The following is a 10,927-nucleotide window of genomic DNA, read 5'->3' as shown; positions in this document are numbered from 1 at the left end:
GTTTTTGTCCCTAATTCAAGGATAAGCCTAGGCTTTGAAGTCTTGTCTTTTTTTAAGTACATTATGAGAATTATCAGTGGTGACATTTATATCCTGACTTGCGTTTTACGTTATGTCAGTCCATAACAACAGTTCAGTTCAAGCCGCCTTTTTCCCATCTATTTATTTAGTTTTCCATTTGCTGTGAAAGAGTGTATTGACAATACTTGTGAAAGTGCATTGTTCATTTTCTGAGTGGTGCAAATCCCATATTGTTATGTAGTTACTCTATTTAGTCATTACTTATGTTTTCATTCCTTGCACAGCGTACTGTGCCAGCTGCAGTAAATAGTTTCTTGTAACTATTGTATAATGAATAAATTTTGGGATTTCGTGCCATGCAATTTTACCTTGATATTCCCCTTTTTAATTTCCTGACTTAGTTATGTCACTCTTTCTGACTTCATATTTTCTTAGCATCAAAAATGTATGAAGGTTCTGTAGCTTTGCCATATGCTGTTATGTATTTTTAGTGATAAATTCTGTAGTTACCTTTTTAACCTTTTCGTAACTTTATCCTTTGCTTTGGTTCTGTGTTTTTCTTTTTTTATAGTTAATGGATAGTGTTTGTGGTTGTAGTTTTATCAGCCAGTTCATTTAAATTCATATTGCTCTAATGATAGTTTGATGTTGCACCTTTGTTTTACTCTTAATCTAATCCCGTTTTGTTAGATGACAAGGGTAATCTGAAGAAACCATTTAGTGTCATTAAAAAAATGCACCCTTTCAAAATTTTCAAATAGAGAGAGTTACAATTACGTACAGTATGAAGGTAATGAACAGAATATGTACAGTATGAACATTCTGTGGGGAAACTGCATGAAACTAAGTATGAGAGAGATGTTTCAATTAAAAGTACAGTAACAGCAGAAGGAGAATTGCTGGTTTGTCAAGACAGTAATATTGTAGACTTCTTCTCAACAAAGATCTCTGATTTCAAGTCCCAGCCCATGACCATATTAGTTTTGTATGTATTGCCTGTAGTGTTCAGTATTTTTAGCTTTTTTCATAAAAGTAGACCCTGTATCCATTTCTGTTCTCCAAGTTAAGCCCTTTAGCTTATTATACAAATGTGATACACAATAGGTAGTTACACCATCAACTCACGCTCTCTTTAATAGCAGTATTATAGTTCTTTGCTCATAAAATTTTAGTACACGATTAAATTATAATTACTATTCAGAAGGTTCTATTTCTTGAGAAGTGTCCTGTTATATATATGCATTATGTTAAATTGAAATCATATATACAAATTTCTTTATTCATATCCCCTAAGTACTAGGATTGCATGTGTCCATTTCATATTAAATATGAACAGGATGCTTTTTGTTGTGTAAAAAATTGATATAGAACAATCAGCGCTGGAAAGGCAGCATGTGTTGTCAAACTGTATTCAAAATATGGTTATATGTTCTCTACTAAATATGTAGTGGGAATCAGCAAGGCACAAGAACAGAGGAACAGAACAGCATAACCCAGACAAGAATTTGGATAAATCACGTTAAACAAAAAGTCTTAATGTAAACTATTGTATCTATAAGTCTTAGAGAGGAAAATGGGAAAGAATCAAGAATACAGCAATATCACATTTAGTAAAGTAATTAAACAGCTCACGGCAGGTACCTTATGACACAAAGTTAAGCAAAGCAGTTAAGCATTATGCATTCATGCAGACCTGGACTTATAACCAAGTACTAGTGGGTTGAAGCCTGTTATGATCATGCAGCCACAACTTGACCCTATAGGGGGATAGTGCCCTCAGTGCACCTCATGTGGTGCTGTAGAGGCATCTCAAGGTTCTTTGTGCTTGGCCCTAGCTACCTTCTTTGTTCCCTTTTGTACCTCCTTTCATACTCTCTCTTCCATCTTACTCTCCACCCTCTCCTAACAATTGATTCATAGTGCAACTGCGAGGTTTTCCTTGTGTTACACCTTTCAAACCGTTGCTGTCTATTTCCATTTCAACACTGAATGACCTCATAGGTCCCAGTGCTTGGCCTTTGGCCTAAATTCTATTTTCAATTCAATTCAATTCAATTCAACATGCAGCCACAACTTGACTGGGATATTAGACTATTCACCCTCCTTTCGTGATTTTCACTCTTTAGATGTATGCCTCTGTTGTATGTTTTATGTTTCACATAAAATAAATTTGTGATGCTTTAAGGCTCATTTATTTTTTAATGTTTTAAAGCAATTATTCGACAAAGTAAATCTGTGTCCTTTTCAGAGATGAGGAAAGGTGTTAAAGAGTTAATTTCGCGGATGTTTAAGGTAAGGAATGAAGTGTTAATTTCTGATAAAAGGTAGTTTACCATCTCTTAGTATTCCGTAACATGTTTGTGTACCTTTCAGCTTTGTGGTATGTTGACTGCCGATGTGTATGGTGTTTGTGTTTCTAAAAATCAGGGAGTCAGGGTTTAAGATACCGAGAAATATTCATAAAATTTCGACACAAGTATGAAATGTTCTTTTACAACGTAGATACTCTTCCTTGTAAAAAAAGATTCATGTCCTTTTTCTCAGAATTGCCTTCAAATCCACTCCTCGAATATTTACTCCTGTGAGAAAAATTTTGAGGTTGTTATGGCTTAAAACACTGGTTCAAGATAGTGTTTATAAAATTAAGCGAAATAACATGGTTTGTAGTCAGCTCTGACAGTAAGGAACTGAGAAATATCAAAATATATGACTTTAGATTGTTTACTTTAACTGCAGCTATGAATGATTGCCTCAAGGTATAATGTATGAGGAATGTTTCTGTAGACTTCTACCTCTCATACCATTTTGGTTTCCAACAGGATGCGTCTACAGATAGTTTCATTGAGCATGTATTGGGTGATTTTCTTTGGTTAAAGCTTTTTAAGCCAAGTGTTCTCATGTTGGTGGCAAGGTTGAAGTATTTCATATATTACTCCACTATTTAGAAAAATATAGTATTGGCTTCTTTGGCCGCAGATACTAAAAAAAGATCAAATAAAGTGTTTGTGTGTTATTAGAGCATTTCGACACCTTTATTTGTCACTTGTGCTTAGCAATGTAAGTACTGTAGTATTAAAGGATAAGAACTTTTCGGCTAAGACCTGAACAGCAACCATGACACTTTTTTTTTTCTTTCGTGAAGATTTCTCAACCCTCACCAAGGCACTTTGTGCAAGAGTTGAGGAATATCTACTATAAATGCCTCATTTACGTTAAATATGTTCCAGGATAACCTGTTTTGTTCAAGGTTTTTAGAGTTATTTTTGAGTGGTTGAATTCTATCACCTGTTTTTCGTTTATATTTTGATTTTAGTTTTATTTATAGCTTTTGTTTGTGTAAAATGTTTTACTCCATTTTTTCAACACATACCTCATGTTTCGTAATTTGAAAATGACCTGTGGGTAAGTCGAGACGTTACATGCATCAGTACAAAGGCTTTGGATATCTGTCGCATTCAAATTCATCTCTTTGGGATATCCTCAACAGACCTCTGTTAATAATAACAATGATAACAAACGGAGATGCAATGTACAGAACGTATGGCGTAGAATGCAGTTTCTTGTGTTATTAAAAATTTGTAAGTAGAAAGTAAAATGCGTGTTAGGATGAGTAGGAGAAACAACGACGATTTTGATAAATGTTTGTTGAAATAATACAAGGGAAGCGAGTGTATGGACAGTAGATGTAGGTGCAAAATTGTGAGGTACAAAAACGAGTCCTGAACGGAGTTCGGAGTAGTCTATGTTTGTGATACAGCGCCGATTGGGGATAGTGGAGAGCTACTTCAAAGACCAGTAAAAGAGCGTGAAAGTGCTTGCAAGAAGAGAAAGTTAAAAAGTCAATATAAGCAAGAATAGGATCATGAGGGTGAAAAGAGACCAGGAAGATGTTGTAATTAATAGTAATATTTGGGTGTTAGAATTTTGATATTGATGGCGGAAACGTGAGGTGGTTGAGTTGCATATAGGCATATGAGTCGCATGATAAGTATATCTTAGTTTAACCAGACCACTTGAGCTGATTAACAGCTCTCCTAGGGCTGGCCCGAAGGATTAGATTTATTTTTACGTGGCAGATGAAACAGAAGACAGCTGGGTGTGTGCCAAAGACCTGGAAAGGAAGAGTGGCAACGGAAGCCTAAATTGTATTAATTGATGGAATTAATAAGTTAATCCTCATATGTGAAATTGATGCATGGGAGTTGAATGTGATTGAAGGAAGAAGGTTCAAGTTGTTGAGATGAGGTGTTTGCATCGTATTTCTGCAGTGAAAAGGGGTTGAAAGGGTAAGATTTGTGGAGATATGAAGTGGGAAAAGATGTAGTTAGAGAAGACCTGAGAGACAAACAAATGTCAGAGGACGATGTGGAGGAAAGCTTTCAGAAACCTCGACCCCACATAGAAGTGGGAAAAGATGCAGGGAAAGAAGAAGAAGTGGTAAAGGCGTTATTATAGGTGAAAAGTTGGCCCAGGTTAGGTCATGTGGGGAGAATGGAGGATGATAAGTTGGCAGAGAGTGTGTATAATCTTAAAGTGTTGGGAGGAAGGAGAAGAGGAAGGTGTAGGAAGTGCTGCATAGATATAGTGCAGGCGGTATTGGAATGCAAGAGCCTTAAGATACAGGAGGCAAGTGTTTCTAAGATAGATGAGAGTAGTACAATGTGCTCAGGGAGCCTTCCCATTGTGCTAATGAGCCTAATGTTGTTGACGTTTGTTGAATGAAATATAGAATTTAGGCCAAAGGCCAAGCACTGGGGCCTATGAAGCCATTCAGCGCTGAAACGGAAATTGACAGTAAAAGGTTTAAAAGGTGTAACTGGAGGAAAACCTCGCAGTTGCACTATGAATCAGTTGTTAGGAGAGGGTGGAAAGTAAGACGGAAGAAACAGAATATGAAAAGAGGTACAGTAAAAGAAACGAAAGGGGTTGCAGCTAGGGGCCGAGGGGATGCTGCAAGGAACCTTCAGTAATGCTTACAGTGCACTGACGGCGCTACCCCCCAACGGGGTTGACGTTTGTTGCATATGGGTTTCATCCTTCAGTCAGCAGTTATAGGACGAATGCGGGAAACGACAATTAGGCTATATTGTTTTTCCTTCTTTTAGAACTACCTCCTCTCAGGGAAAACAGCTCTCTCGGTCGATCACCTGCGTCATTAGACCGATGCTCCAGAGACTCAAATAATTTCTCTTGACATTATACGCCCTTTGCTGTCTCTTGTGTTTAAGAATACTCCGGCGACATTTTATGCTCTCGTAAACTCTTGTTGAATTGATGGTCTTTATCGATCCACGACATCGCCGGTGACCTGGAGAGCTGGCAAAACTCACGTTGAAAAAATCGGAAGCAATTATCTCCTGTATTTGGTTTAAAATTCTCACTAGATATAACGTTCCTTTTGATATCTGATGCCTGCTAATTTCCCCTCTGACCAGGTTTTTATGTCAAGGTCTTACCAGTCCAGTTTTATTATTTTATGTTGTAGTTTGGTTGGTGATCAATTCTCTTTGAGTTTATATTGCTATAAAAATGATTTGTTTTAGTACTGCTCACATTATGTATTTTATGATTATTATTCTTAGTACTATCTTGAAAATAGAGCTACAGATCTAATAGCTTCATCGAGCATGTTATATAGTAAACTATTAAATTTTTTTTACCTGTTTAGGAGCTTAGTATCACAATTATTTATTTATTTATGAACCCTATTCATAACGAACAAGCCCACAGGAGTCATTGACTTGAAATTCAAGCTTCCAAAGAATATAGTGTTCATTCGGAAGAAGCATCAGAAGGTAATGGGAAATACAGAAAGAGGAGATCAGTTATTAGAAAAACATAAATTAACAAATAAATAAATAAGAATGTAAGTAAATTATTAAAATACAGGGAGAATTATATTAGGGTAGTAATGCACTGCATCTTCGCTTGAACTTCTGAAGTTCCAGTTACGCAACATCCTCTGGGAGGCTGTTCCACAGTCCAACGGTGTGAGGGATAAAGGACCTCTGGAACTGAGAAGTTCGACAGCGAGGTAAAACATTTATTGTACATTGGTGCTGATGTTCAGCGAACCTGGTTGCTCTCTCTCGGCAGATAAAGGGGATCAGGGATCAATAAATTGTGAATGTGAAAGATCTCTTGTTAAAATACAATTTATGAACAACTGACGAACGAGAGACCATCCGTCGGTGGTCCAATTCATAACTGCTAATGTCAGGAAACAGAAACCTATACCACCACGAACCTCTCTATCCAAAAGAGATAAATCCCTGACAGAAACAGACATCCGTACCGGAGAACAGTATTCTAGTAAAGGAAGCACAAATGACCTAAGGCAGGTTGAACTGATTTTATCGCTTATAAATATATGAGGTCTTACGAATGATACCTAACCTTCGTGCAGCATTTGCTGAACCTATCATTAGATGTCTCTCAAGGTAAGATGTGAGCTAAAAGCTACACCTAGAATAATTAAAGGTCCAGACTCATTCAGTAGTGGATTTTGGATCTTTGGATCCCGGTATTCTCTTGAATTTTGAAGTTTTTTTCATATAAACGTCAACGTGAATATAAGGACCGCTCAATTTTGAATTAGTTTGTGGAAGGAAATCGGCCAGAATAGTATATATCTGCTTGAAATATTCTGGAAAAGTCTTAAAGGATAGGCTTTAATCCTGTAGACTTTGGTTTATCCTGATCTGGTGTAAGAAATCTCTTCAGTTTTTATAAGATTTTCTTTTCTATTCTCGACTGTATCTTCACCAACGCCTCTTACCGAGATAAGAGGTTTCAAACTAATATTCTGTGTTTCCTCTTTTTCATATATTTATTATTAGATTTAAAATAGAGCTACCGACCATTCTCCCCCACCCCCATCTTCCCCCATTACTCCTCACGCTGCTCATTGCTCAGCCCCTCCGTTTTAACACCCATCAACACGCTGTTCATTTATTCATCTTCTGTTAGCACTGTCAACTCCATAGTCGCTACGCACACCTCGTCACTCCCCACCCGCACCTCCACCCCTACCGGGGTGGAGGATTCTCATCCCCCCATCCCCACCGTCGGAGGTCTGCTCTATATACCTTCCTTCAGCCCCGAGCAATTTCCAAAGTTTGGTTAATTACCCAATCTTTGTGAAAAAGTTCATTAGATCATTAGATAACTTTTCCCTATTTTATGTTTCAGTTTGTGTGTCTTGGGAGGAAAGTTGAGCCTGTTGTGTTATGCTGTACGTAGACCGTTACGTTATGTAACTTATATAGTTAAAGCATCCCGTTTTTAATTTGGTTTAGAACTGTCAGTAGGTTGTAGGTTTTTTGGTATCTGCGACTATGTTTATGTGGATGTATATATATATATATATATATATATATATATATATATATATATATATATATATATATATATATATATATATATATAATATACTACAGAAATCAGAGAGCAAGAGCTGGACATAGAGACCCATAAAAGCCGATCATCATAGCGTTAGTCTACCCGGCAGTCGAACGATTGTATGATCTTGCAACCGTCAGATCAGGCCATTTTTACAGCCTAATGTGACTTCTTTGTAGCCAGGTAAGGCGTAAAAAAGTAGACCGGGTGATTAAAACTAACTTATAGGTCATTATGAAAGTGCTTCGCTGAAATTATGGCAGAACTTCGGGGTATTTTTAAAGTTGGCCAAAAAGTTTGGCGCTTAAGCTTCGAGAGGAAGTTTTAACATTCGTCAAGTGGAGCGACGCCACCTTCTCCTAAATGGGTAAATCTTTTGGAAGAAGAAGAAGAAGAAGAAGAAAGAAGAAGAAGAAGAAGGGAAGGCAGGATGGGAAGAGAAGATGGAAACGTTAGGTTTAAAAGGATAAAATTAAAAGTCGATTTTCCGTTATTTCCGTTTTCGTTTTCGTTTAAACACCAGAGGTCGGGTCTGTACGTAAGAAAAAATGTCATTTAAACGGATAAGATAGAGGAAAATTATGAGAAAAAATTATAAAGCGAGAAGGATATTCAGTTTTTTCTTTTGATATTGAGTTTAACGTTTTCGTTTTTCATGGTGAACAATAGAGGCCGAGACTATGAATAAAAAAGAAATGAGAGACTGAGACGTTAGACTTTTTCCCATTTCATTTTTTTTTTCATTGATCCTTTGGTTTTGATAGATGTCACGTAAAAAGAAATACCCTTACCAGAAAAGCTCTCTCTTTTTTGTGTGCCCCTCTTATAAAAAGTTAGTTTTATGGATGTTGTTACGTTCAAGTGCGCGTCGAAGTTGTAAGTGTAACAAGGAATAGTAGTTTAAACTTGGAAAAGCTCTTGAAGAAGATAAAAGGCATTAAAGACTTTTAGTGGTGATCTTTTACCGCATTTCATTTTTGCATTTACCTTTTTTTATTTCAATCGCTTTAATAGATTTTCATTTAGTTTTAACGTTATATGTTAATTTATCGTTCTTTGTAAATGAAATTCCTACGATGCTGTCAATGTATTATTATTATTATTATTATTATTATTATTATTATTATTATTATTATTATTATTATTATTATTATTATTTAGAAGATGAACCCTATTCATATGGAACAAGCCCACCACAGGGGCCATTGACTTGAAATTCAGGCTTCCAAAGAATGCGGTGCTCGTTGGGTAGTAAAATAAGGTAACGGGAATAACAGAAAGAAGAGATCTCACTTATTCAAAAAATGAATTAAATTAATAAATAGATAAAAAATATATTAAAATGCGAGGAGAATAGCATTAAGGTAGTAATGCACTGTATCTTCGGTTGAGCCCTTGAAGTTCCAGTAGTACGACATCCCCAGGGAGAATGTTGTCAGAAGTCATTCATGGCTGTTACTGTTAAACTAGATCGGTCCGGAATCTGAACTGTCCTGTTGGCCGCGGTATGAATCCTGATGCTCAAAAATTCAACAGGAGCTCTATTGGTACTTTAAAAAACATCATGCTTAGTTGCTATAGTTTGTCAGACTTTTATTTCTGGTTTTATGTCATTATCTGTTTGCCCCGTAGTGCCGTCAGTGCATCTCATGCGGTGCACTGTAGGCATTGCTTAAGGTTCTTTGCAGCGTGCCTTCGGCCCCTAGTAGCAACCCCTTTCGTTCCTTTTACTGTACCTCCTTACATATTCTCTTTCTTCCATCTTACTTTCCGCCCTCTCCTAACAGTTGATTCATAGTGCAACTTAGAGGTTTTCCTCCTGTTACACCTTTCAAACCCTTTACTGTCAATTTCCGTTTCAGCGCTGAATGACCTCATAGGTCCCAGTGCTAGCACTCGCTAGGCCCAAGTTCAAGTCTCTGGCCGGCTGATGAAGAGTTAGAGGGATTTATTTCTGGTGACAGAAATTCATTTCTCGCTATAATGTGGTTCGGATTCCACAATAAGCTGTAGGTCCCGTTGCTAAGTAACTTATTGGTTCTTAGCCACGTAAAATAAGTCTAATCCTTCGGGCCAGCCCTAGGAGAGCTGTTAATCAGCTCAGTGGCCTGGTAAAACTAAGGTATACTTAACTTAAGCTTGGCCTTTGGCCTAAACTCCATATTCAATTCAGTTCAATTCAGTATCTATTTGGTTGTTTATTACCTGTATACAGCTGTTGTTTATCAGGGATGCTGTTTTCCTATGGACTCTTGCTTTGCAAGGCAGTGATCTGTTAGAGGGGCGCCGTGTGAATGCCATAAAAGCTTGGGTCGTCGTGAATAAAATTGTAGTTAATGTGAATATCCTGCCTAGATTTGCACACCAAGGACCTCTCTGAAATTATCATACTAAGGCGACCAAGTTGCGTGCATATAATGCCACAGTACTGCTTAAGGTGTCCATTCATTAATATTATAATTTTAAGTTGCTATTGTTCTTGTAGCACAGTGTTCATTGTGTTGACTGGTGGTTGTATTGTAAAGTAAATCTTCAACTGGGTTCAGTACAGTGAATGACATATAGAGTTGTTATTGTTGTCATAGTTCTGGATTTTTTTTTCAGGTGCTTTTGTAAACATAGGAGGTTTAGTGGTTAATGCTTTATCAGGTTTATTGTTTTTTTTTTTTTAAATTACAAGTTTTTATACTACAAAAAATGCAGCAGTTGTCAGTATTATATCAAGGGTTCGGTAACCTCTGTTGTCTGTCGTGACAGCAATATATAGATAAAGTCAAATGTAGTCAGCAGTTTGTTTTATCAGTTCAACCCATTTCCAAGGTGTAACAGTGAATTATACAATGTGTTAGTATCAAATCGTACTTCATTGTTTCAAAAGTGATGAAATAGACTGTGCAGTTGTACTACTCGCTGTTACTGAATGAGTTTGTCTTTCCAAAGTATAGGTCTACTAGCTGCCCTTGTTAGCTGTTAGGTCTAAACTTTTTCCGTTATATCAGTAGTTTTTCAATATTTTTCTTCAAAGAAAAACTAGACGTCTGGTGTCTGTAATGCTTAATGCTTAATAGTACTACATCACTTTCAACTTTTATAAGGCGTAGCATTATAACAGACTATGCGGTTGTATTAGAACTGTATTAATTTTTCCGGGGTATTCTAATAGATTGTGTTGGTACTATACAATTTTTGGTATTATATAATTTTCAGTTTTTTTAACCAGGTGTTGTGACAGATTAAGCAGTTGAATTACTAATGTATCAGTTAAACATTTTCTATTTGTAGCTGTGGATATGTTGTTGACATGACAATTTTCTTCACACATATGTTTTTGTTAATTTCCAGCACTCGGTTTTGAATATAGCAGATGCAGAAATTATATCTATTTTGTTTTGCCCTTATATATATATATATATATATATATATATATATATATATATATATATATATATATATATATATATATATATATATATAGTTAGAGATGAGAGAGAGAGCATTTGAGCCT

Source organism: Macrobrachium rosenbergii, chromosome 12 (assembly GCF_040412425.1).
Source record: "Macrobrachium rosenbergii isolate ZJJX-2024 chromosome 12, ASM4041242v1, whole genome shotgun sequence".
In the NCBI taxonomy this organism is placed as follows: Eukaryota; Metazoa; Arthropoda; class Malacostraca; order Decapoda; family Palaemonidae; genus Macrobrachium; species Macrobrachium rosenbergii.
The sequence above is the reverse complement of the archived record's forward strand: the minus strand, read 5'-3'. Positions refer to the sequence as shown.